At 41.1% G+C, this 25,108-nt stretch overlaps 1 protein-coding gene across 2 annotated transcripts in view; it reads right to left on the bottom strand.

The window, feature by feature from the left end:
• The window catches only part of kcnd3 (potassium voltage-gated channel, Shal-related subfamily, member 3), a 131,075-nt gene that overhangs the window by 27,647 nt on the left and 78,320 nt on the right, over positions 1-25,108 (bottom strand). The gene's annotated exons all lie outside the window — the stretch shown is intronic.

Genomic DNA, 25,108 nt, shown 5'->3' with positions numbered 1-25,108 from the left:
GGAGGAAGATGGATAAGCAGTGAAGGACCGGGCAAGTGGAGAAAAAGATGTTTCTCTGCGGAAGCACTTCACCAGAAAGACTTTATTCCTCTTCTTTACTGCTCTTTCTTCCTCCTTAAAACTCAGTTGTTGCAATAACACTCCAATACTCTGACATACATACATGAATAAAAAAATAAATATCCAGGGACCTGGGATCAAACTAAGTAGAAAACCCTGAATCACATCAAATTCTGCTCTTAGCTCTGCCCCACAACAGACCTCCAGAGGACTGGCCAATCAGAGGGAAGGTTTTTTTTAGAAGGATGAGGCTAAAGGAGGCTAAAATAGAGGTTATGTTAAACACCTCTGTGAGAAAAATAGTTTATTTTATTCCCTTTTTTCTATAAATCATATAAAGCTACTTTGGGGGTCCCAGGAGGACAGTATAAAGTCTTAGAAAAAGCACACCACCCCCCCTTTAAACACTCCCTCACACATTCACACATTCAGGTCAGGTTGACAGGTCAGTCCTCGGTCAGGGTTGTCATATCCCATCAAACGAGGACCTCGTCTCCAAGGGTTGTATAGATGAAGTGGAGGAGCGATAGATGGAGGAAAGGAAGGGAAAGAGGTCTTGAGTGGGACTGACTGCTCTGGTGGAGGTATTTGTGATGGATGGACTTATCAGAGATGGTCTGAGAGCTGACAGAAACAGAGATTTGTGATGATGCTGCGGTGGTTGGGGTCATGCCATGCTGTTCGTAAAAAGCAGCTCATCACCGTTAAATACCTGCTGCTGAACACATCCCTCAAAACAGCTTCATCACAAATCAAGTATGAGGGTTATTATAATCAAGAGACTGATAAGAAAACACTGTCTAATATATATTTATTGTTGCTTTGTAAATATACATTATGTATACGATACCTCTTGCTGCTTTTGCAATAAAGTCCAAAACATAATCTGCACATAAAGCTTTGGACGAACTGTTGTGTGATGAGTCACAAAGTGTTATTTAATGCTGGAATTTGTTTTCACTTTAAGCACCATAAACCGCTTTTATATACGTGCTGCAAGATCATAATACCGTTTTTTATTGTTTGGTTCAGGGAAAGAAGCTTCCACTCAAAAGGAGAAGGCTGAAGAGAGAGGGAGTGAGGAAGGGAGGGTGAAAAAGAGAGCGCGATTAGGTATTGAGAGTTGGGTTTCCATTTACAGGCCTAATCCCGTGTGATTTCTCAGCAATTTTCCACAGTTCCCTTCAGATACACCCTAAGTGATTCTGTTTGGACCACAAGCCCTTGCTGTGGGGATTGATCCCCCAGGGGGCCGAGAACACCTGCTGGAGGAGGCTGTGCATTCAGTGCCTAAGAGTGAGTTTGTGTTTCTGCTCTACATTTGTGTGTGCTTGTGATTAGAGCAAATATGTCAGTATAAACTGATTGGAACATGAATAATTAGATAATTTACAACATAATTTAAACAACTTAAAGAAAGAACATTTTGCAAGTCACACGCAGTTGGAGTTAAAAAGGTTTTCTGAGGCATGTACAACTTTCAGCACCATGGACAGCAACTACAGCTTCTGTCTAATGCAACTTTATGTGGCTACCATGTTGTGACTTATGCGATTTTTTTAAGTATAATTTAAATAACCCTCTATATTCTTCCCTGAGCCAAAGTTGCAGCAGTTCTAACTCATCAAACAACAAATTACGCCAAGTCTTTTTCTTTTAGATTTAAATTGACAAGGGTAAATGAACCGAAGTGATGTAATTGGAAAAATGAGTGTTGGATTGAGTTAGACTGAGATTTTCATACTTTAACTTTTGGATTAATGTCTTAATTGTTGAAACTAGATGAAAACTATTAAATTAGTTTTAAAATTGTCAAATTTTTACTATTTAGTTGATTATTTATTCTGTTAAAATACATTTATTAAAAAATAAAAACACTACTTTGTACAAAAAATGATGCTCCAGATTAGAAAAATTGTTATATAATATCCCACGCATAAAAAGCTCTTTGGAACTGAAATAAAACCAAGAGAAGGACATATAAATGACAGTTGCTGAACATAGGGCTGGGTGAACCACATTCAGAGCTTCTGACTGACATAAAACTGCCATTAGTTTATTCCCCTCATGTAATTCTTTTTTTATTCACCATCCCCTTGAAATACACTGCTACTACATGACAGGTAGCCAGGTGTTGCAAAATGTGAAGGGTGCCAGAAAATCAACAGAAGAAGCAGTAGCCAGGTGATACTGTCCCATCCAGTCCACTCCACAAAGCACGTTTACATGCAGCCTGAGAAAACAGCTTAGAGCTTGGGCTCCAAAAATGTAACATGTATTCACTACTACATTAAACAACTCAGAAGTGGGTTGTCTGGCTGAACTTTCTGTTGAGGGCTGAATTTTTTTGTTTTTATAACTCAGTAGTTTAGAGAAGATAGTCAGATGGTCAGGAGTTTGCACTATTACAGGCACAGCTGACTTGATTGACAGATAGGCACACGATAGCTGCAAGTCAAGGGGCTTACAGCCTGCCTCAACTCTGCCTCTTTTCCCCACACCAACTTAAACCAAGTCAGGTTGAGGTCAGCATATCTAGTTTTGTGAAATCTATGTATCAAATAACCCATTCTCAGAAACTGATAAAATTGCAGAGACCGAACACAGCTGTGAAATGTATACTAGCCTCCATGATAAAACACACAAGTGTGTTAGGGCAGTAAAGATAAGTGATGATTCGTCATCTAAATATCCATAAGAGGTAGTTGAAAATCTCTTAATAGTCCAATAAAGCCTTGCTCTTTGGGCTTGGCAGAGTGAATGATTGTCTTTCCACACCTCTAACCCTCAACCATCCATCCATCTGTACCATCATCAGACATTTCATGGCCAGTCACTCCGATGGAAGTGACTCAGATGACACATGGCTCCTGCGGGATGCAACAAATATCTATAATCAACAAGAAAAATGCCACTGGAAGAATGCAGGAAACAAGGCGGTGGGGGGACAACAGTTGGGAGACGGATGAAGTGGCAAAAAAAGATGGAAGAAGTAATGCAGGAGAACAGCTTGGACCCAGTGAGTCGACAGGAACAGATGAGGATTTAGATAGTGTCAGTGCAAATATGCAGAGGGTTGGATATGTTTGGTTAAATGTGCTTCGAAAGAAGTCTTAATTAGGATTGGATGAGATACAATGAGGTTATAATAATCTCCTCTCGCCCTGCTCACAGCATGAACTCTGATTGTGATCCTGATTCATGGGACTTGAATAAGACTTAACTCATAAAAATGATTGCTTAACAAGTGTGCTTATTAAAAAAGTCAAGATCATTCAAAGAAGACACTGTTTGAGGATGTTTCATTTGGGGTGCTGCTGAAAAACCTCAGATCCAACGATGCAGTTACGAAATGTCACATCAAAGAAGAGTTAAAGCTAAAAAGATGCAGGTTTTTTTTAAGAAGGATAAAGGAAAAGGAAATTAGGCTGCAGTGAAGAAATTCTGCTGGTACTAGGAGATGAGTACGAGTAATGAAGTACTCAGATACTCAGCTTTGATCCCATTATTCCGGTAACATTTTGTTATTCATTCACCTGTGCAGATGAACACTCCTTCGGTCCCAGCTTCAACACATTGAGTCAGATTTCAGCAAAAACAGCTGTTTTGAGGCAGCTATGGCAGCTCTCTGGGAACATGTGATTACACCGAAAAGCAAAAGCATAACAAACACAGGACTGTCTGCTACACCTGCAACACGCAAGTCAAGAAAAGTGATGTCTGGAAGTACTATGACCAAACAGTAAAGTTAATATGCAATGTAAGATATGTGGCATTAAACTTGTACGTCATAAAATAACTAGTTCAATGCTTAACCACATGCGCTCAAAGCACAAGGAGAAAACAGCAAAGACAGACAGTCTCACATCAGGTCAGTTGCTAGCCCTGTTAGCACATTTAATTGTGACGAAACCAGAGTGGAGAAGATTATTTTGCTAATAACCAAAATGGTAACTGGAGATATGCTCCCATTGAGTTTTTTGGAAGATGAAGGCTTCAGAGAGCTGATGGCGTTTGTCAGGCTGAAGTACAAGCCACCACTACAAAAAGCAACATCTACAAGAGTAGAAAAGATGTATGTAAACACCTTAAATGTGATCCAAGAGGTCTGTGTACAATGGGCCCTGTTTTTGTTTACAGTCAAAATAAAAATGATCAGCTAGTACTGGAAAATTCGTCCATTGAGTTTAGAGTACATAAATACAGGAATTACCGTAAATTCCCAGTCCTAGCTGGTACCTCTTAGAGTGGGTATCAAGACCAAGCATGATGGTTAATTTTCATAATAAATCACTGTTGATTAATGAGCACATGGGCTGTGATGCATGCAGACAAAACAAAACAGCCCCTCAGAAACAAAGGCTAAAGATATAACCTGAATTAAAAAAATCATGAATGCGCTTCTCACAGAAAGAGTATCCTGAACCTCTGTGCAGCATGCAGCCCCCGCATGAATAACTGCTTTCTGAATGGCATGTTAATTGCATCAATGACCTTGTTTTATACAACTTGCCTGCTACAAACCTGGGTATTGTGAGGTGTGGGAACAATTCCAACAGAGGGGAGCAAAAACTTGGTCTCAGAAAATGTTCCTGGCAGCTCTTTTATGGATTCTTTTACAGCTACTCTACAATATTTAAAGCCGTTCACCCTCCTTTAATGCCTATTTTTAATGCATTCAACCAGGAAGTGGAAGTAGTAATCTATTGTGTTCTTTTATTGTATGTGGTTCATCAGAGCCTGGGCAACACTGTAAGGCTATAATCAACCCTTTAATTGCTCTATATTAGTATATTACCATAGTACTGTGAAAGAGCCGTGGCAGCTGTGGCTTGAGCCTCAATCATAATTGCTAAACTATAACTTCATATTTGGAATGTTTCTTTAATATAGACTCTGATATTTATGAACCAGCCAAGTGTTTAGTTTACCACATAAAACTGTTTCATTTTATAGATGCTTTTGTTTTCACTATGCAGCTTAGTGCAGAGCAACACAACGTCTTCTCTGTGTGGAACGTAACAAATTACCTTTTTCGCCCGACAGTAAAAGGACTTCTGCAACAAAATGTCATTTTTATGCTGTAGAATAAGCAGACACATTTCATTTACTCCACAAAATCTCTTCCCATACCGACTAAACTGTAAAAGTCTGGGTTTCCTTTTATCCACATCTGCAAGACCCAAGCAAAATCCAGTTTCTGAGCCCTTACATTTATCAGGGGATGAGAGGGGAATGAGAGAAAGAAACACACAGATGAGCTGATAAAGTGAGGGGCATTACTCTCACAGCACACTGCACACAGAGGAAAGGTCATTACCATCATTCACTTCACAACCAATCTTACAGTGAATCACACTGAGGGATCGCCACCACTTCTCAGTTACACACTCAGTTTGCTACATCATGATGCAGATCTGCATCTACTTTGACACTTTGCAGAGTTTCATCCCTGCAGGGACTTTTTGAAGCTTTGTATTCTTCTTGTTCTGACTTAAAATGGACGAATGCAACTCACAGAGCTATAGCCAAACAATTTTGTTATGTTGAGCATCAGTGTTATTAGTGTGTTATTTTGTAAATGTATGGTGTTGTCATCCCTATGGGTTGTATTAGCTGGTTATCTTATTGTTTAAAAAATCCAGATGAAAAGGTACCAACAAGAGGAAATCATCACAATGCAAAAGCCAGAACTCAAGGTGTTAATCAAACAAGACATTAGAGGTTGCTTTGCTCCCAAACAAAACACATACAAATGTGTCCCAACTTCGGCAATCTTAAGGGTTCAGCGTAGGTGTTAAAGGAATGTTTATCTTACGAACAACACAATTCAGTCAACGGCTGCTAACTTGCATGTCAAAGAGGACCCTAGTGGCTTACCTACAAAGAATTCAGAAACTTGGTTTCTTTCAGCATAATGTTTCGGATTAAAACAAACACTTTCAGGTTCATGATAGTTGACATAAACTCCTCGCCATCAGGAAGAGGCAGAGTTTCCAGTGAAAAAAAGGAATATGCCATGAATCAATCAGCAATGCCAACTATTTGTCTTGTTTTTCAACATAACTGGGTACTCTTTTATTCACATATGAGACCATGCACATGAGGAATGTCACCTTTCACTGGTTTTTGTGGGTATTTCATACATAAACCATAGACTGTTGAAAATATGGATGTAGCAGAGACTACATCACCTGTCTGTTCTTGATGTAGAGTATTGAAGCTGATCACTGGCGAGGGCCATATTGGATATGATGCAGGCTTTGAGCTTACTTTCTAACAGCTATAGGGTGCCAGTCAGTCATGTGACCTGAGCTGCGACTCTGATTGGACAAACTCTTGATCCAATTATCTTCTGAACCGATGGGTCAGAAAAAAATCACCCACTGTACAATGTGTGATGATAACGAAATTAACGTTTCAGACCCGAGACGTTTTTTTGAACCAGGCTGTAAAAAAATTTTTTTAATCCTTAAAAAGACAGTCATCTTGGCTTGGTGTGTATTCTTGATGAACAGCAACTTCCACATAGGCTTCATTTTTCTAAATCAGATGTCACCACTTTGGTCTAACCAGGAATCAAAAATAAATATGTTTAAAATTCAAGATAAGAAAGTCTCTGACCCAGTGGGAAAGGTAAAATAGTCATACCGATACAACACAATTAAGGTTTACTTAGACAAATAACTGGATTTGAGCTGTGGATCAGGTCACATCAAACTGGTCACTGTACCCAGCTTAAGGTGAAGGTGTTTTGGGCTCTACTGCAGGGGTGGCCAACCTGTGGTTCGCGAGCCGCATGTGGCTCTTTACCTTCCAGTGTGCGGCTCTTTGATCCATTCATGAAAATATATATAAATATATTGTTATGGGAAGTGGCGTGACAATCAAACAAAAATATTGATATATTGATGCCAACGTTGGGATCAGTATTGGTCAATACTTGGGTGATGAGCTTGATACTTAAGTTTCAGTTTCTCTTCTCTATGTGTGCTCCTTGCAATCGCTCATAGATAGATCGATAGATAGATAGATAGATAGATAGATAGATAGATAGATAGATAGATAGATAGATAGATAGATAGATAGATAGATAGATAGATAGATAGATAGATAGATAGATAGATTAATTGATAGTAAAAACAGACATTTGCCTTTGACATGGCTCCAAGGAAAAAATTTAAACACTCTTACAAACCCACTTAATCTTGCTTTGAAAATTGGAAATGTATTGATTTTCATTTGATGGCATTTCGTTTATGTGTGAGAGGAAGTGGGTTTGAAAGACCACGCGTGTGATGTGGCTCTTTGTAGTACCACTGCAATTTTTGTGGCTCTTGGTCTCCGTGGTTGGCCACCCCTGCTCTACTCTGTGGCCAAAAGGTTCATCTACTCTGTCTGCTCATCTTATCTTGTTAACTTTCTCAGCTTATTTAGAAGCGTACTTATTTTCAGCCTGTATCAGCATTTGACAGGAGCTTTAAGCATGATAACTACTGTGCTGCACTAATCCAATAATTGGGTCATAAGTCAAATGTATACAGCAGGTTGTTGAATTGACTAACAGCTCTCTATAACATAAAGAAAGTGAAGGCTAACACTCCCTCATCAAGGAACCACAGCATTGCCTTAATTTACGTTTTAGAGCTCCAGCAGCTAAAAGCAGCGAGTGCAGAATCAAAATGAAGACGTTGGAATTCTCTTTGGAAATCTACATGCAATATTATAAATTCTCTGGGTACACTTACTTATCAGGATGTCGGTGAATAATAGCCAGGGTCCCCGCTCCAGGCTTGGCTCATTTGTGTGTGAATGTGCATGTGCGCCTGCGAATGTTTGTGCCTGTCTTTGTAATTAGCGATTACCAGACTGCTATCAACAAAATGCTTCAGTGAATCCACTTCCAAGAGTAACCAGGAAGTGCAAACACAATTACCAGAAGAGAGGCAGCGTAACAACATTTAAATATGAATTACATCTGAGGTAGGATGAGTCCCAAAGCGTGCGCCGCTGACTGCATAGATACAGCAAATTTCATGATAAATAGCAGAACCATTTAACACATTTATGCACCTGCAAGTGCGCATATCTATGTGCGTAAAATGATTATTCTAATCAAAGTCAGCACGGTTATATGCACACTCCGAATGAAGACATTTTTCTACAGGTGCAGAAATACTTTAAACCTTCAGAGGGCTGATAGGAGTGAATTCATGGATTAAACCAGTATTGGCTGTTGGTAATTGAAACAGGAGGCCATCTATCGCTGTGAGCTTGCCCACTTTAAGCAGTGTGTGTGTCTGTGCGGCAGAGGAGAGGAAGCGAGAGGCGGAGGAGCTGGAGCACAGCAACTTTGATGTGTGGTTCAATTAAGCCGTTAATGAGAACTCACCGAGCTCAGCTTGAAACACGAGTCTCCGAAGATATGTTGGAATTCTCAGACTGATCACTTTTGTCTAATGCAAGAAAACAAGAAAAAAATCATCCATGTACACGTTCACCAGGGAACCAAACATACAGAGTGGGTGAGGCAATTATTACCTCCCCACTTTTAGTGATGTATGTCCTTGGCAGTGTGTGACATCACAGTCAGCAGTGTGTGGAGAGGTGAGGACAGAACAAAGAGGATGAGACAGTCATTACACTGTCAGATCCAGAATTAAAGCTTTAACATTATATTGGATGCTAGATTATGAAGGATATATCATCCAGGTGTACAGGAGATTGTGGCTTAAAAAAAGATTGTGGTATCAGTCATCCACTTTGTTCCAGACTGAAAAATCTTCAAACTTTTAAATGGGCTGTTGATGGATTTAGCACAGCCTTATGGTGTGCAGGGAATGATCCATTAAGAATATTTGTTTGATGTAGGGCCAATTCATGGCCACAATAATCTCACAACATGTTACTTACACCACTAATTCACCAACAAGCCAACACTTGCCAACAATAGCCTGATATCACTTCTTACCACAATGCAAGCTTCTACAACTTTTCGATTGACTAATATGTGCCCATCAGGATGAATTCACTTGATGACTGCTTTCTATAAAGTGTTACTGAATGACTTGAAACTTGACTTTGGAAACTACACTACAAAATACTTCTAATAGCATCAGTTACATACATATCAGTGCTGGCTGAGATGCTACAATAAGATGTTCAACAAGTTCACCAAACATTGACCTGCTGTTTCATCCATTGAAAGGATACTAGCATGCTAATGCTAGCAGCATTTGGAGATTAAACTCTCTATTATCTTATTTATTATATTAGGCCTAACCTCTCTTGTCAAAAGAACTGATTACTCTCTTGTGTGGAAGCAATGAGCTATGTTTGGTGGTAGGGCTCTGCTCTTGGAGCTCCCTGGTGTAACTAGGTGAAATGCCAAAGCCTGAGGTAAGGCGAGCACATTTGTCCTCTCTTTCACGTGGATTCATGAAAGGCCAAGGCACAGTAGGAATGTAGGTATGTATATTTGTTTAGATCTTATTTTTTACTTTATAAATTCTTTGCTTTCTATATTCTTAATATTATTTTATTCATCCATTTTTTGCACCAACAGATCAAGACAAATTCCTTGTAATGTAAAAACTACTTGGAAATCTGGTTCAGAGCATATGACTAGGGCTGGACAAGTCCTCCTCACTAACACGTCAGTTCCTCTTAGAGCGCTGTCCCACTGGCCATCCATACCGTGCCCAAGCATGCTTCAACCCTGAAGTCTGGTATGTTTGACCAGCGTGACTGCAAGCGTGCTGCGCTCAGGCACAATTCACTTGTCTGCTTTGGTACCCTCAGATAGGCCTTGCCTATCTTTTAAGCTCAGTACACTCAATGTACGAGCACAAGCAGCGCATATGACCCACGATGTATGCTGCAGCCTGATAAGAAGTCTGCATGCAAATGAATCGTGTTCACTCAATTGTCTCTTTGTTCATTTTTGGATTATTTAAAAAAAAAAAAAAGTTCAGAAGGAAGTTTGTTTTAAAAATTGTCCGTTATATAATTGGTACCGAAGTGAAGGTACCAGTATCGAAAAATTCTGAGGGATACCCAGCCCTACATGTGACCAGAGTGAACCTCCTCGCTCCTATAAGTGTCTGCCTCCGATGCTCCCTGCTCAAAATCCCAGCATTGTGCTGCTCTGCCTATCACTGCTCAGCACTCAACCAAGATTGCATCCCACTCTGCTACATGCTCGCCGCACACTTGCTCTAAAAAATATGTTATGATCCTGGTTCTGGCCCAGGTTTGAGCATGCTACAGACTTGTGATGTGAGCAGTAACTGAGTGAAAGTGGAGTGGGACAGCACCCTGCTCTGCTCCACCTTCCACTATGAAAATAAAAAAATCCCTCCACTCTAACACTCTAACCACAACAAATATGACACCGGCAACATCAGACACAGCATAGAAGAAAGAGCTGCAAAGCAGAATAAAGTAGGTTGAAACAGTTTCAATAGGATTCCCATTTTGCTATTTGCCAATTGGATAAGAAATAAAATGTAATCAATATAAAGCTTTCAGCTGATGGGGTTGATGTAAAGAGCAGATAATACACTGCTGGTCAAACTGACTTTATGGTCTGCCTGAAAACTAAACTTGTTTAAACTGCATTTCATATTCTATTTATATCAATCCGACCTTAGAATATTTTTCTTTCTCTTGTAAACTACACTAGATGAGTTGATAAGTCAGTGTTGTGTTGTGTTACAATTCTACCCTGTGCATCTTTGATCTGCCTGCATCCTATTTGTTTTACATGTTTTTGAGGAACACATTTCCAGTTCGCTCTGACCCTTTCACACCCTCCCTGTGCTTGACCCCTGCTGGAAAACTGATGCTGAAAGATGAAAAGAAGAGAGTCTGTGTGGAGCGATAAGGCTGGAGCTGAGAGATGAGCAAGAGATTGAGGAAAAAAAGGTCAGCGCCTGAGAGGTGAGGGGTCATCTCTACTCTGCAGTGTGCCCGTGGTCATAACAGCGAGGTGACCCTGCTGCCAGGTCCCAAAGCACATTTCTCACAGGGATCAAAGAGAGAACGGAACGGACACAGAATGGGAAAAAAAGTACATTAAAGGAAGGGGGAAGAGAGGGAAATGTAAATGTGGGAGAAGAGACTGATGTGAGGAGGAGACAAAAGAGAGGCAGTGCTGCTTTTGGGATTCGAGGGGTGACCCGTCAGAGACAGACAGCAAATGAGAAAGAGGGAGGAGAGATAAATTGATAGAAAAAAGGAAGAGAAGATAGTATAGCAGGCCGTCAGATCTAGTCTGACTCTCATTCAGCTCACAGAGATTGCATTTGTTTTACTCGGGGAGACCATTTCCTCTGGTCCTGGAGTCTGGCACGTGGATGTTTCTGCGGTTTGGAATTGTGTTTGTGAAGTAGATGAAAGGTTGGCTTGTTTGTGCAGCTGCAGTCCACATCTTCTTGTTATGTCTCATGTTTTTCACCCTCAATGGTTATTGTTTTCCTATGGATTTTTCTTCAACCCATGGTCTAAGTCTCTGGTCAGCTACTGCAATATTTGCTCAGCTGAATTCAATGCCAGTGTGTCAATAAGTTACAAAGTATGCACACAGACTCAACATAAGAAACCCTTTAAAGTCCCCAGAGGTACAGAAAGATTGACTTGACTCTGGTATTGAGCTATTGAACTTTATCCCAAAAGAGATGGAAATTAATTAAGCTCTTGTTCCTGGCTGTCGTCCCACGTGGCTCTACAGGTGCAGCAGCTACACATGCTGTAGTTAGTGGACTTTCCTGATTAAATTGGTGCCTTTCCAATCAATTAGAATCTATAAAACCTACCTGAAGACAAGTAGTGGAAGAGGAAGGGAAATAAGTTAATTGTGCCCACCAGGGCCTGTGTGCTCTTTTTCTAGGTTTCTGAAGGTCTTAAATATTTATGTTGATGGTTTTTTTTTAATGCAAAGTTTTGGGAGCCTTCTGCAACAAACTGGATGCTTTTCATCCATCCTTTATTACACCACCACAGCCAGCTCTCATGTTCAGTCCATTCATATCGCCCGTTGTCATGGGGACCTCAGGAGAGCTGCACACAGAGTGCCATGTCACCATGGTTAAAAGGGTTACATTAACATCAGCGGCAGGTTACATTAGGGCCAGGCTATGCTACCCATTAGTGGAAGCAAAACACATTTGTAGAAGCAGGGCCTGCATGGTTAGCATTTAGCACTAATCGAACATACCAGGGGTGAACACTCAGCCTGTTTGGTTTAAGTGTAATTCACACTCCACTAGGTTTGAGAGGCACAACTTCAGCAGCACTTTTTTGGTGCTACACAGCTTGAAATACACACGAGCACTGTGATGATGAAGTAAAAACATATCTCTAGCCTCTAAGGTCGATCTCACTCCAACGCTGAAAGTGAGAGCAGGAGCTGAAACACACAAGTTGCAGCTCATCCCTCCTTCAATCAAAGATGTCTCTGTCAGATTGTTTATCTGCAGCCAATAATATTGGCTCGCCGCAGGCCAGGCTTATCACACACTGTTTTACGCTGCCTGACTTATTGACTGTGAACACAGCCAACATGGCTCTTCTCATCAGTGTCCGGCACGAAGGCAGCATCGACTATACTGATCCATGACCAAGTCTGATGGAGAGGCAGTCGATGCAGCTAACTATAGAGCTCCAAATCTGCTTAAGGCAGGTCAATTTGCTGTCCGGACAGAGTTTTCTGAGATAACAATGTGTCATCCCATCTTGACATGTCTATCAGGGAAAAGTTAACATGAACTCAAACTGGTAAATGCAAGCTTAGATGGGCAGCTTTTATAATTCAGTTTTGCTCATGAAATGCAAGAATTCAGAAGCAATGTTCATCCAAAGCATCTGTGGCGAGGCTGTCAGCGTGGGTCAGTGTCTGTGGGTGAAGTTAGCTATCTGGATGTGAGTATTAGTGGGAAAAGTAGGCTGCACAAGAAAGTAGGGCATCACCGCGGCTCAGGAGGGGTGTCTCCAGCCCAGCCTCCTGTCCTATTTCACTGCCTGGCGAGACTGGCATGTGTGTTTATGTGTTTGTATGTGTCTCTGTGTAAATATAGAATCACATACACATGTGTGTATGTGATTCAGCAGAGGGTGCACCCTGTGCAGTCATGGTGAAACTCCAGGCATAGGAGGCAGAGAGATAACAGGTGAGCTCCAGGGAGGAGGGTACCTGTGGGAGTGAGGAGGCCCAGTGACAGGCCTCTTTGCTGGGGTGGGAAAAGATGTGCTGAGGCCCCCAGGGCATGGACCAAATGTCAGACAGTCTGTGCACACATACTGGAAGACTGTTCAGAGTTTTATTAGAATTTGTCACCTGTGAGTGTGTGTGCATGTGAGTGTCCTGCATGTGTGTGAGCTCCGACAGGGCAGATGACTCACAGCAGGAAAAAGGGCCGTGGAGACAGGTGGGGGAAGTGTTTGTAGGTGTTTTTGTTTGGCTGTGTGGGTGCAAGGAATAAGCTGCTGAGAGTAACTGTAAATGTATAATGTACTTGTTCACAAGTATGCACTATTTATGTGAACTTAAACCTACAACAGTGCAAAAAAACCCCCACACACTCTTTACTTTACAATGACAGACAATATTTACCTACCAGTCCCTGCTCTCCTCCTCTCTGGAGCCTTCCAGCACATCACTAATTCATCCCTGGCATTTCCTCCCATTGCTAAATAAGGGCAGCCTTTGAACTGACACGTTGGCCCTTTAGCACCGGCCCAAGTTACATCCCAGCTCCTTCTGTAAACACGTATCCTCACTGGTTCCTCCCACACTGCAACTCTACCCTCAAATGACCAGGCCTTGCTAATGAATCAGAATAGAAAAGGAGGTTAATGTGAGCATGGTGTGGAGCCATTTGATCTTTGACCGTGTCACAGGCAGCATGTAGTCAGGCTGGGCGTGGGAGAGGAGTTGGGTTGCCAGGTTAGCTTTTGATGGGACAATTAGCCGGTCATGTATCCTGTCATGTAATGAGAACTGGGTTGAGTTACAGCAACTTTAGAAACAGCATGGAGTAGACTTAACTATGGGGAAGTCAGCTCAACAGCTCATTTGACCTGGAAATACATGAACATGTACTTAAACTTGAAATAAAATTTGAAAAATTTTGAAAGTTTGAATCATTATAAGTGTTTCATTTAAAGCTTATTATTATTATTTAGTTATTATCCCCAAAAAGAGACCTTTGATATTGAAAAATTGGGGGGAAAGAGGGATAGAATTGCCAGGAATGTATGAGTCCTGCCGACGCCCATTTAAACTGCATATTTTTAGAGCATGACTGAACATATTACAGCCTGGAATAAGCTGAATATACAATTTCTTTATTTTTTCAAACTGAACAAGAGGTGATTTTTTTTAGCTCATTAACTTAGAGAGATATCACAGTTATGAGTTTTACACAACTGTAGCTGTTAAAGGCCATAGACCAGAGACTGTACAATCTATAGACACAGTCTCCGTGATGTCTCTCACTTGTTTCTGGTACAGAGTTTTTCTCAACTCTTAATGGTAATGCTGATCTTCAACTAGCTTTGTTTGCACTGGGATGAGGTAAAGAGGTGAGCCTTTAGCTTCTTTGCAGACAGCTGCAGGGTGCCCGCCTGTTGTCAAGTCTGCTATGACCTTACATCAGCAAAGCTTACAGTTAAATAACTTAAGAAATGACATTAAAAAAACAACTTCAGTACAGTGTGTACCTATAAAGAAATGAGCTATTCAGACGTAAGTTGTTGTTTGAATCAAACAGTCAACACATTAAGTTTTCAGTAAGCATTGCTTTCTATGTGGTTTCTGATGTTGCTGCTGAAACCCTCAAGTGGATTCTTAAACTGTAGATTTTTGCCTTTCTATAAAGCTCCTTTATGATCATGTAGGTCATGCTTGGCCTCGAGGCAGCTCCATCCTTTTTTGCTGAGTCAACCAAAAGTTGTATTATATCAGCAGTTTTAATATGACACCTGTTAATGTTAGGCTCTTCTCTCTGTTTTTAGCAGCGCATGCTTTTATCAATGAAATAATTTAACAATAAGATGATATGAATTACCGTACAAGCTAAAGAGTGCATACAAGCTATTATTAGGTTTCACTCTTTATCTTTATCTGTGCAGCATGCATGTAACATGTCCCCTTCGAATTAAAAAATCAATCCAACACCTTTTTTATGACTTAATTCTTCTCGATCAATCAGGAGGAAGATATCAATCATCTCACTGCAGCTTAATTAAACCCAAACATTGATCACTCCAGGCATCCATTCAGTAGTTAAAGTGAACTTATGTTGATTGATGACACTTTTTTTCTCAACAGCAAAGCATTACTGAGTTAAATTCAGACTTTTTTGATAAGTTCATTGAGAATTATCCTTGTAGTAACACTGAAATTGCATCCCACTGAGTCTCCCCTATGAAAACACTTTTACATTTGTTGATCCATTAACTGTCAATCTGTGAGTAGACCATCAGGTGAGGTCTTGTGATGAATTGTGGTAAGGAGAGAAAGCGATAGAGTGTTTGAGCCGACCTACTCTTACATTTCTTGTATTGATTCTGTCAGATTGTGCCTTGACTGATCTCTGTGTGAGAGGCAGAGAGAGAAGCAGCGCTGGGTGTGTGGAGGTGCAGAAAAGAGGGCAGGCTACAGGAAGACACTATGAAATTTTAATTTCAGGGAGGTCATTTTTTCCTCAAGGTTAAGAGAAGGAAATAACCTTCAAAGGAAACCCAGCTAGCAAGAGGAGTTACTCAGAGAGACTGCTGGGGATCAACCACTAACTGGGAAAAGACAGCGTACTCACAGTGAAAGCACGGGTCGTGACATGCTCAAAGAGCTACTTAGAACTGATGGAGGAGAGAAACGTGCCATCTTCAAGTAAGCATACTGCAAACATTGTGTAAATCACAGAAGCGTGCAGGGAGGCATGCTAAATGCATGCAGAAATACATTTGAGAACTAGAAAAGCAATTTCTGAAGAAATTGCGCTGTGAATGCAGAATGCTGAAGCAGCTTGCGCTGAACTGCTAATGCAGAATGCTGAACATGATTGACTGAAGGTATGTCTGAAAATGGCTGAATGAAGTGTATAAAAGCTTGCACTGAACTGCTTATGCTGATACTGAACATGAATGACTGAAGGTATGTCTGAAAATGGTTGAATGAAGTCATGAAAGGCATGCACTTAAATGCTTATGCAGAACGCTGAACATGAATGACTGAAGATGTGTCTTAAAATGGTTGAATGAAGTCTTGAAAAGCTTGTGCTCAACTGCTGATGCAGAATGCTGATCATGAATGACTGAGGGTATGTCTGAAAATTGTTTAAAAAGTCCTGTTAAAGCTTGCGCTCAACTGCTAATGCAGAATGCTAAATTAACCTGCCATGAACTCTTTGATGAAAGGAAATAAATGGACAATAAATTGAATGGATGAATGAATTTAAAGTTGAAATGGTTGCGTCTTTTGAAAAATTAAAGGAATGAATCAAATTTTAAAAAACATTGATGGAAATAATGACCTGACTGAGGGTAAATGTAAGTTGGCTATCTATTAAACCCTGTTAAAATGTAATCCTGTGTGTCCTGTGTGTGAGTTTTTTAACATGTAAGCCTGTAGGCTGAGGCCCATCTGAAGTCAGATGTTGCCATGGTGATCATTGTTTACCAACTGCCATCAGAGAGCTGGTGGAGTCTGTTGATTCCCAACACATTCCCTTTGAAATCAGGGTGTAAAGGTGCTTGCAATTCTGACAAAAAGAATGATCATGAAGCATGAATCAGTGTAATCTAAAATTGGATTTAAAAGTTTGAATGGCTGAATCAATTCAGGAATTAAAGGAAGGAATTTAAATTAAAAAAAAAAAATCTAGGAAAATAAGGAGCTGACTCAGGGAAATGGAAGTCAAATGCTGTTAAAGTGTGATACTTTCTGCCCTGTGTGTGTGAGTGTGAGTGTGTGTGTGTGTGTGTGTGTGTGTGTGTGTGTGTGTGTGTGTGTGTGTGTGTGTTCAATCATGTAAACCTGTCTGCTGAGGCTTATCTGAAGCCAGATTTTACATTGGTGATCAATGATAAATTAACACACACATGCTTGTCTTTGTTCCTGGATGTTTTGATGAGTTACTATAAACAGCTGCATGAGATCAAAGGTTTCCACGGAGACCAGCTCGTTAAAGGCAGCAGGTGCAGGTGCACAACTTTGCCCTTGTTACTGTAATCTTATGAAGATTTTGTGGCAAAGCAAGAGTCCGAATCTCCTGTCACCTTGCCAAAACCGTGAGGGCTAGAATAAAAATGAACACACCGTAGGAATCCTGAGACCCAGAGGAAGCTGTCCGTCTAAATTTCATGCATGAAGGTCAAGAAACGAACCCATGAGAGCGATAGATAGATGAGGGAAAATTTACTGATCTCTGAGAAAACCCCTCAGGAATTAACATGGAGGTATATGGGGATTTTTTTTAACTTCTCATGACAGTTGGCCATTTTGTGAAAAAGTGCTCCATCCTTTTGCTTTAAAAACCACTTTGTCAGAAGCAGGACAAGACTACTTACATGCTGAGGGCTTATTTGTGTTGATAGCTCAAAAAATGTGGCCAAGAGAGCAGTTTACCCAGAAGTTTCTCAGGTCTTGTTTCCCCCTCTCCCTGCTCTGTCGTTTGAATCTCCCACTCTGAGCTGAAACATTCCGTCCAATACACACCAATGTTAAACGGCTCAAAGAGCTGAAATGCATCATGACCTTTGAAGGGTCATTGTGAAGAAACTATGAATGCTAGGAAACATTTGAAACCCACTGAATGAAGCCAAAAGATAGCTGAATATTTTGAAGTTTGAATGGAGTTTGTAGCTGAATGTATGACTGAATGAGGAGGGTTTGAAGCAGGCTGAAAAAATGTCCTGAAGAGAGGAAATTTTGAAAATTTCGCATTCATCTCTATGGGACCGAAATTTCGTAAATCGTCGAATATCTCGGAAAGTATTTGTGAAAAGTTTCTGAAGAGTCATAGCCCCCTTGTCCCAACTGAAACACACGTTTTGAAGTTTGAACGGTGAAAATCGGTTGAAGTTTGCCTGAGTTTTAGCGGTCCAAAAAAGCGGGCGGAAGAATGAAGAAGAAGAAGAAGAAGAAGAAGAAGAAGAAGAAGAAGAAGAAGAAATTTTTTTGTCACAGAAGAACATATACTGTGAATGCATTGCTGCATTCACAGCAATTACACGTACCTCTCACACACACATAGCAGCATACATTAAAAAGAGCCTGAGGATGGTTTAAAGCGGTTTAAAGCTACAGAGTTGTAATAGGATCAGTAGCGAAGGACAGGAGACCAAGCAATCCAGGCATCACAAATCATTTCCATCACACATCAGTGCTAACGCCACTGATACTAATCCATCAGACAGCCATCTCTAATGCTGCAGAGAACCAATCTATCAGGTAACACTTCATACAGCATCTCTTTCCTATGACCTCCCTCTACACGTGCACGTTTGACGAACCATTCACAAATAGATTCAGAGCTGAGGCGGAGATGACTATTCCCACGTGGCTTTCTCCTCCCAGGTAACAATACATAGACAACAGCATAAAAGACATTACACAGGGATGTCTTCCACTGACGGGACTAATCAGCAGAGGTATTGATTTCAAGAGGCTGTGGATCACAGCGTTCACAGTGTTTCTAACAAGAAGGAAACACCGGCTCTACTATAAAGCATCAAAACTTACATAAAAGCTTCAACTATCAGGGAGGAGATATGTTCTTCTGACAGATGTAACGCAGACTGTTGTCAGTTTAATGTGGCATAAACAAACAGGTTATCTCCACAGTGGGCAACAAAAAAAAAGACTTATTTAGTCTGCTGCTCCTTTGATCGCCTCTTAACTGGCTCTATGTCCACTTAAAAGGATTGCATTAACCTCTGCCACTCTCTGTGGGAAGATGAGCTGCTCCCTCACCCTCCCTTTAAGACGTGCTCTGTATTAAAGTCTTCCTTCTTTGGCTGGGATCCCTGTCTGGCTCCTGTCCAGAAACACACACATGCACACACACGCACACATATACATGCACACAAATACTTAGAAAGCCAGACACAAACTAGTGTACTCTTGCACAGTATATCACTTTATAGGATGTGACACTTTTTGTAGCCAGGTTGCCATTTTATGCTCTTTTGAAGTCGTTTTGCCATCTGACATTTTTAAGAGCGATAGCTTTGACAGACTTTGTTCGATAAATAAATGTGGAAAAACAGAGCAAAAAAAAGTGTCTTAAAGAAAGAACATGGTGTCTAGGTTCATGTACAGTAAGTGACATTAAAGGACAGAGTCTGATGTGAAGTTGAAATTAACTTTATAGTTGTTTGGGTTTGTCATTTGCCCTGGATTTGCACTCTTATTCAAACTCTTCCCTCAAGATGATTCCTCGGCTAACAGATGTAGATTGAGACATGTGTACACATACCAAGCTTCTTCTCATTTCTTGATTCATTTTAATCTCAAGTCCTCCCAGAAGAGTTCACACTCTGAGCCCACCTGTATCTAAAGCTTGTGCAGATTGCCTGACAGCCGGCATGTCTCGTCCTCTCTACCAGTCGCTCTGCCCTGCTCTCTGCCCTCTCCAGCTGGCTCTTCTATCCTTCTGCTCCCCTTGTTGCCGTCTCGGTACCCAAGCAGCTGGTGTGCCAGCCAATCTTTGCCCTATTCCCAGCCCGCTCTACCTCTTCACCGGCTTGGAATGAACATCTTGTTCGTCTAAATCTGGTGTCCTTCATTTTTTTTTTTTTTAACTTCCATCTTTTTACTTTTTTATTTTTCTGTGGAAAGAGTGCAATGTCTGCACAGAGGTTACATAAGTTCAGCTAAAGCAGTCAAGCAAGTTATGGAGGGTAAAAGCCAATGAATCAGAAGACCTCAATAAAAAGGTTTCTATGTAGTGTGTGAGACAGATGGTTGGAATAGTATGCACTACTCTCTTTTTGTTGAGCCTATTTTCTATGTATTCACATTACATTTAAGACAGCCAAGTATAGTCAGGAATATAAAGTGTGCATAATTACATCATATTGTAACATTTTGTTGCCTATAATGTATCAAAGGATGTCCCAATCAGCACCTTTTGCTTTGATACTTGTCCAACTTTTTAACTTTAATATATTACTCGGGTTTGCCAAGATAAACTTTTCTAAAGAGGTAAGATCTAAATCTGGTGTCTTCTTTTTTGTTTTGTGTTTCATGAAAAATAAATGGTTAATATGTTTATAGTTATAATACGTCTATAGATTATCACTTACATTTAACTTATTCCAGCAAGTTTTGTTGCTGAAGTCATCCAATTACACTCTCCTCTACGAGCCACCCAGAACTTGCGTGCTCTCATGAGACGGTGCAAGACAGTGAACGTAAATATTAGTCACTAATGCCTCTATGTCATGTTTTGTTTTTTTCACCCTTCCATTAAGATGTTTATTTTGTCATGTGTTGGATTTCAATTTCAACTGACCTGCGTTATCCAAAAACCGCAATAACTCCAGTGTGTCGCAAGGTTCAGCAGAGATCTGGGTTAGCACAACCCTAAAACACATAGCCTAATGTATCGGCAACATATGTATTGCACTGCAGCATTTAGTACTGTGTGCTGTAATATTGTGTCTTGTGGTCTTTTATCTTGAAGAAGTGTTATGCTTTCCCATATTTTAGACAAGGACATGAAGTAACAATGCTGGATGTCTGAACTAAATGTGTGCAAATTTTCAAACGATATGTTGTAAAAAAAACTTTAATCTCCAAAAGAGTTTATTCTAAAAATAGCATGAGCTCTTCACATGATCTTCATGAGATCTTCATGAGACTTGCTGAAATGATTAGGTCATCGCATGAGGTTCTCCAACTTGTTCATGACATATTGGAGAGACGGGCCTCAAACACCAAGGTCTGCACTTTGCTCTGCAAATGACTGGCCTCCAGAGAGCTGGCCAATCAGAGGAAAAGGTTTTCTTGCTGCAGGGAGCCTTAATAAGACAGCAGCTACAACAAAGATTTTCAGACAGATGCTGGAAAAAAAAAAAAAATTAACCCAGTGTGAGAAAAACGTGTTTATTTTTAGCTGTAGCTCATGTAAAGCTACCAGAGGGTACCAAATCCTACAAAAAAAGCACCATATCCTCTCTTTAACACAGAATTTCATACTGCATTATACTGTATTACATCATATTGTATGTAGCCTATCACAAAGCAACTTATCCTGATGTATTAAGATGTATTGTAACATGTAACAACTTGTATCTTGTTGTTTTGAAGCTTGATGTATTGTATTACAGTGCCTTGTGTCATGTTATATAATATCATTTCATATCCCCATGTATCACACTGAATTATATCATGCCCAGTGTAGAAATATAAAAATCCCATCCTTCCACCTGGGACAGTAGAAACACTATCGTACTTTATTGTGTGAGTTCTTGTTAAATTCCATCCTGTTGCTTTGTTTTTATTATTCAATTTCAAGATGTCATCTTTGTTCCCTACATCTTCATACATACCAGAAAAAGGATCTGCCTCCCTCACACAAATAAAACCCTCATCACCACTAATATGGACAGCAGAGTGGGACAACAGTGCGTTATTTATAGGGCTGTTAATGGTTGCAGCAGCAGGCAGGCCCCTCTGTGTTAGCACAAGCATGGAAGGAGAGAAAGATGCTCAAGCAAAAAAATCCACACTCTGGAGATAAAGTGTGTGCAAGTGTAGCAGCGACACACACTGCTGCTTGCATATACTGTACATATTTCCAGATCTAAAGTCCCCACCGAAACACACACACACACACAAACACACGCACACACACGCACACACACGCACACACACGCACACACACACACTGCTATACTACAATACAACTGTCAGGGCTTGACATTCCTTCCACTGAGCTGTGTATGTTGCGGCCAATCGCTCTGTCAAAACATTTCAACATTTGCTGGGGAAGAAATATACAACTTCAAGACCTGACTGTGCAAGGTCTATCCCCTGCGCGCACACCTCACACACACACACACACACACACACACACACACACACACACACACACACACACACACACACACACACACACACACACACACACACACAGAAATACACTTACAGACAGATACAACAACCAAGGTTTCCATCTACCCTGAAAACATGACTGTGAAGACAAAAAACACACACACACACTAAAGCACACTAAATCTGCTGCATGAGGGAGCAGAGAGCAGAGCAGAGTAGTTGCATATACACTTTACTGTGTTCTACTTCATGCTCCCTCTCCTCTGTCTGCACCTACCACTCAGTGTACGCCTGGCAGACGCTGCTGAGGGTAAATCTTTCTGAGAATCTTGAGAGAAGTTCTGACGAGGTATCCTGCCAAACCTAAAGGAGCCCTCATTAAATTCATTACTTCTCACTTTCCACCTACTGAATGTTCTGTTTAGTACTTGGTGTTAAAAGAGAGAAAAACATTCATTTGGTGCACCCGTGAGCAGACAAATTGTTTCATTTGGATTAAATCTGCCTGGGAAATGGTAAGCAAAGCCGTCTCCTTATTGATGTAACTTCTCTGAAAAGTTTTTCCTTTCAAACATTCAGATGAAGACATCAACATTTCTGAGAAGAAGCTGCCGAAGATCATAAAATATTACAGGAGCAAGGTGTTTGTAATGAAGTGAAGTGTAACCTATTAATTTGACCACCTGCTCCAAAACCCACTAGCAGGGTTATGGAAAAAGGAGAGATGAACACTCTGCTCTGTAAACATTTAGAGTCCGACTGAAAGCTTTTCCACTTCAGAGACTTAAAGTGTGAGAGACCGTGGCGTGATCATGTGAGTGTGAAACTGTTCGTGACTATTGTTCCATTTCCATATCAGCCTTTCTTATAATGTGATGTGATTCAGGCAGAAGGCTCCCTGCTCCTGCCTTGTGTATGTGTGTGTGTGAAGAATGTGTATGTGTGAATTTACTATATACACTGCAGCAGCATGTGCAAAAATGTGTGTGTGTGTTTGCCTCAAGCATGGAAACAGCCTGTGGCCGAATACTCAAGCTAAGTTAGTCTCTTAGCTGTATGGCTGCAGGCTAATGTAGAAGTGTTGGCTTAGATGTGCAATTAGTATTCCTATAGTACCCACAAGGTGACATTGCTTGTTCTCACATCACATCTCTCATGTTAAAGATGACTGTTATTTCACCTCGTGTCAAATTGGTTTACAGTCTGATGCCACAACATGGCGTAAACAGGACAAGAGGCTGAGAGGAGAGATGGTCAAAGCGCATTATGCTCTAGGGTCAAATTCTATCCTCTGACCTTAACAAAAGCACAATCAAATGGTCATTTTACAAAACTAAGAACATGTACCTCAGGTGATAAATTGCTGTTACTTTTTCTGTTTCTAAAGGATTATACGGTGTCAAGGAGTAGATACGTCTACCGCCCCACCTCAGCTTGTAATTCGACCACGTCGCCCGGAGAGTGATTTAACTGAAAGGCAAACTCCCCGCACATGTAAACAAAACCTTCCAAACAGCCACCAGGACACAGAGAGACTCACAAACAGGGTTAAGCAAGCCAAGAGCTGTCTGTGAAGCTAATGTGCCATTGTTTAGTTCCACACAATTACATTCACAATAACCCAGAGCCCCTCAGGTCGCCCTCTGCCAAAAGCTGTGTTCCATTACACAACTCTCATGCCCTGCTCCAAAAACAGCCTTAATTGGCTGAAATGTAATCAACTAACTGAGACCATTAAAGTTTGTTTGGAATTAGCTGCTCAGTCACTGGTGCAAAGTTTTAAAAAAAAAAAGTAAAAACTTGTCAGCATCACATCTGCGTGCCACTGGATCCTCAGTCCAGCTGCTGAAGCACACTATAAACGGGAAAAGGAGAACAGACGTGTTGGAGGTGATGGCACTAGTGAGCCAAACCAGACCTTTCTGTCCTTTCCCCTTACTGCCAGAGCGGGGACCTTGGACTTTCACGCTCTGACAAACACAATTAATTGGGGCAAAATGTGGTGCCCTTGGGGCTGCAATGACTCCTGGCTCATTTAATCTGTTCTGTCTTCAACCTGTATCCCCCTCCGGCGTGGTTCTAGGCGATGACTGGCTCGGGGGCTGCTGTGGCCGTACCCTTTTCAGCTGAGTTCCTTTTGTCGGGCTGAGAAGACACATAAACCAGGGATTTATTTTTCACTCCCACAGGGCTATTTAGGAAAGCAGCTTTCTTTTTTTTTCCCTGGCACTCGTGGGAGACAAGAGAAACAAAGATGACTCTTGAAAGGAAGAGAAATGAGATGGAGAGGAGGGAAATTTGGGGCAGAAGTCTGTAGTTTCTGTGCATCCTTGCACAAACATTAGATAGAATCCCTCATAAAAAAAAGGCAGAGAGTACAAAGAGTACAGAACAAACAGAGCTTGTATAAAAAGAAAACATAAATGCTAAAAAAAGAAGACAAAGTGAAGTGACATAGCAAGACTGAATGTAAGCAAAACCTTGAAAAATGCAACGCAGCAAGAAAGGAAGCAGTAGCTGAGAGAACAGGCGAGAAAAGACAGGACTGGGGAGCTAAATTCAGCATGCAGGGCGAGCTCCAATGAGCCGGAGAGAGTGAGTGTTTAAACAAGTGCTGTGACTCCTACACAGCCCACGCTGCATATCGAACCACACCAGTATACCACAGAACAGGTCTAGCGGGTCATCGGCTGCTTAGAATAGCCATGTAAGGCTCTGCCGACTGTCAGGCTGCTGCTCGGACTCCAAAGAAACACAGAAACAGGCGCTGGCTGAATGCAGAGCAACAGTGTGCTTGTGTTTCATGTGCTGCTCCAGGGGCTGATGGGAGATGTGTGTGTGTGTGTGTGTGTGTGTGTGTGTGTGTGTGTGTGTGTGTGTGTGTGTGTGTGTGTGTGTGTGTGTGTGTGTGTGTGTGTGTGTGTAGAGTGTATCTGGGCTATAGCCGCAGAGCGAACACAAACAGAACTCAGGAAATTAAGGAGG

The sequence above is a fragment of the Halichoeres trimaculatus genome, unplaced genomic scaffold, assembly GCF_033239565.1.
Source record: "Halichoeres trimaculatus isolate MK-OKI-2021-1 unplaced genomic scaffold, fHalTri1.1 fHalTri1_scaffold_11, whole genome shotgun sequence".
NCBI classification, from domain to species: domain Eukaryota; kingdom Metazoa; phylum Chordata; class Actinopteri; order Labriformes; family Labridae; genus Halichoeres; species Halichoeres trimaculatus.
This window is presented reverse-complemented; position numbering and strand designations above follow the sequence as displayed.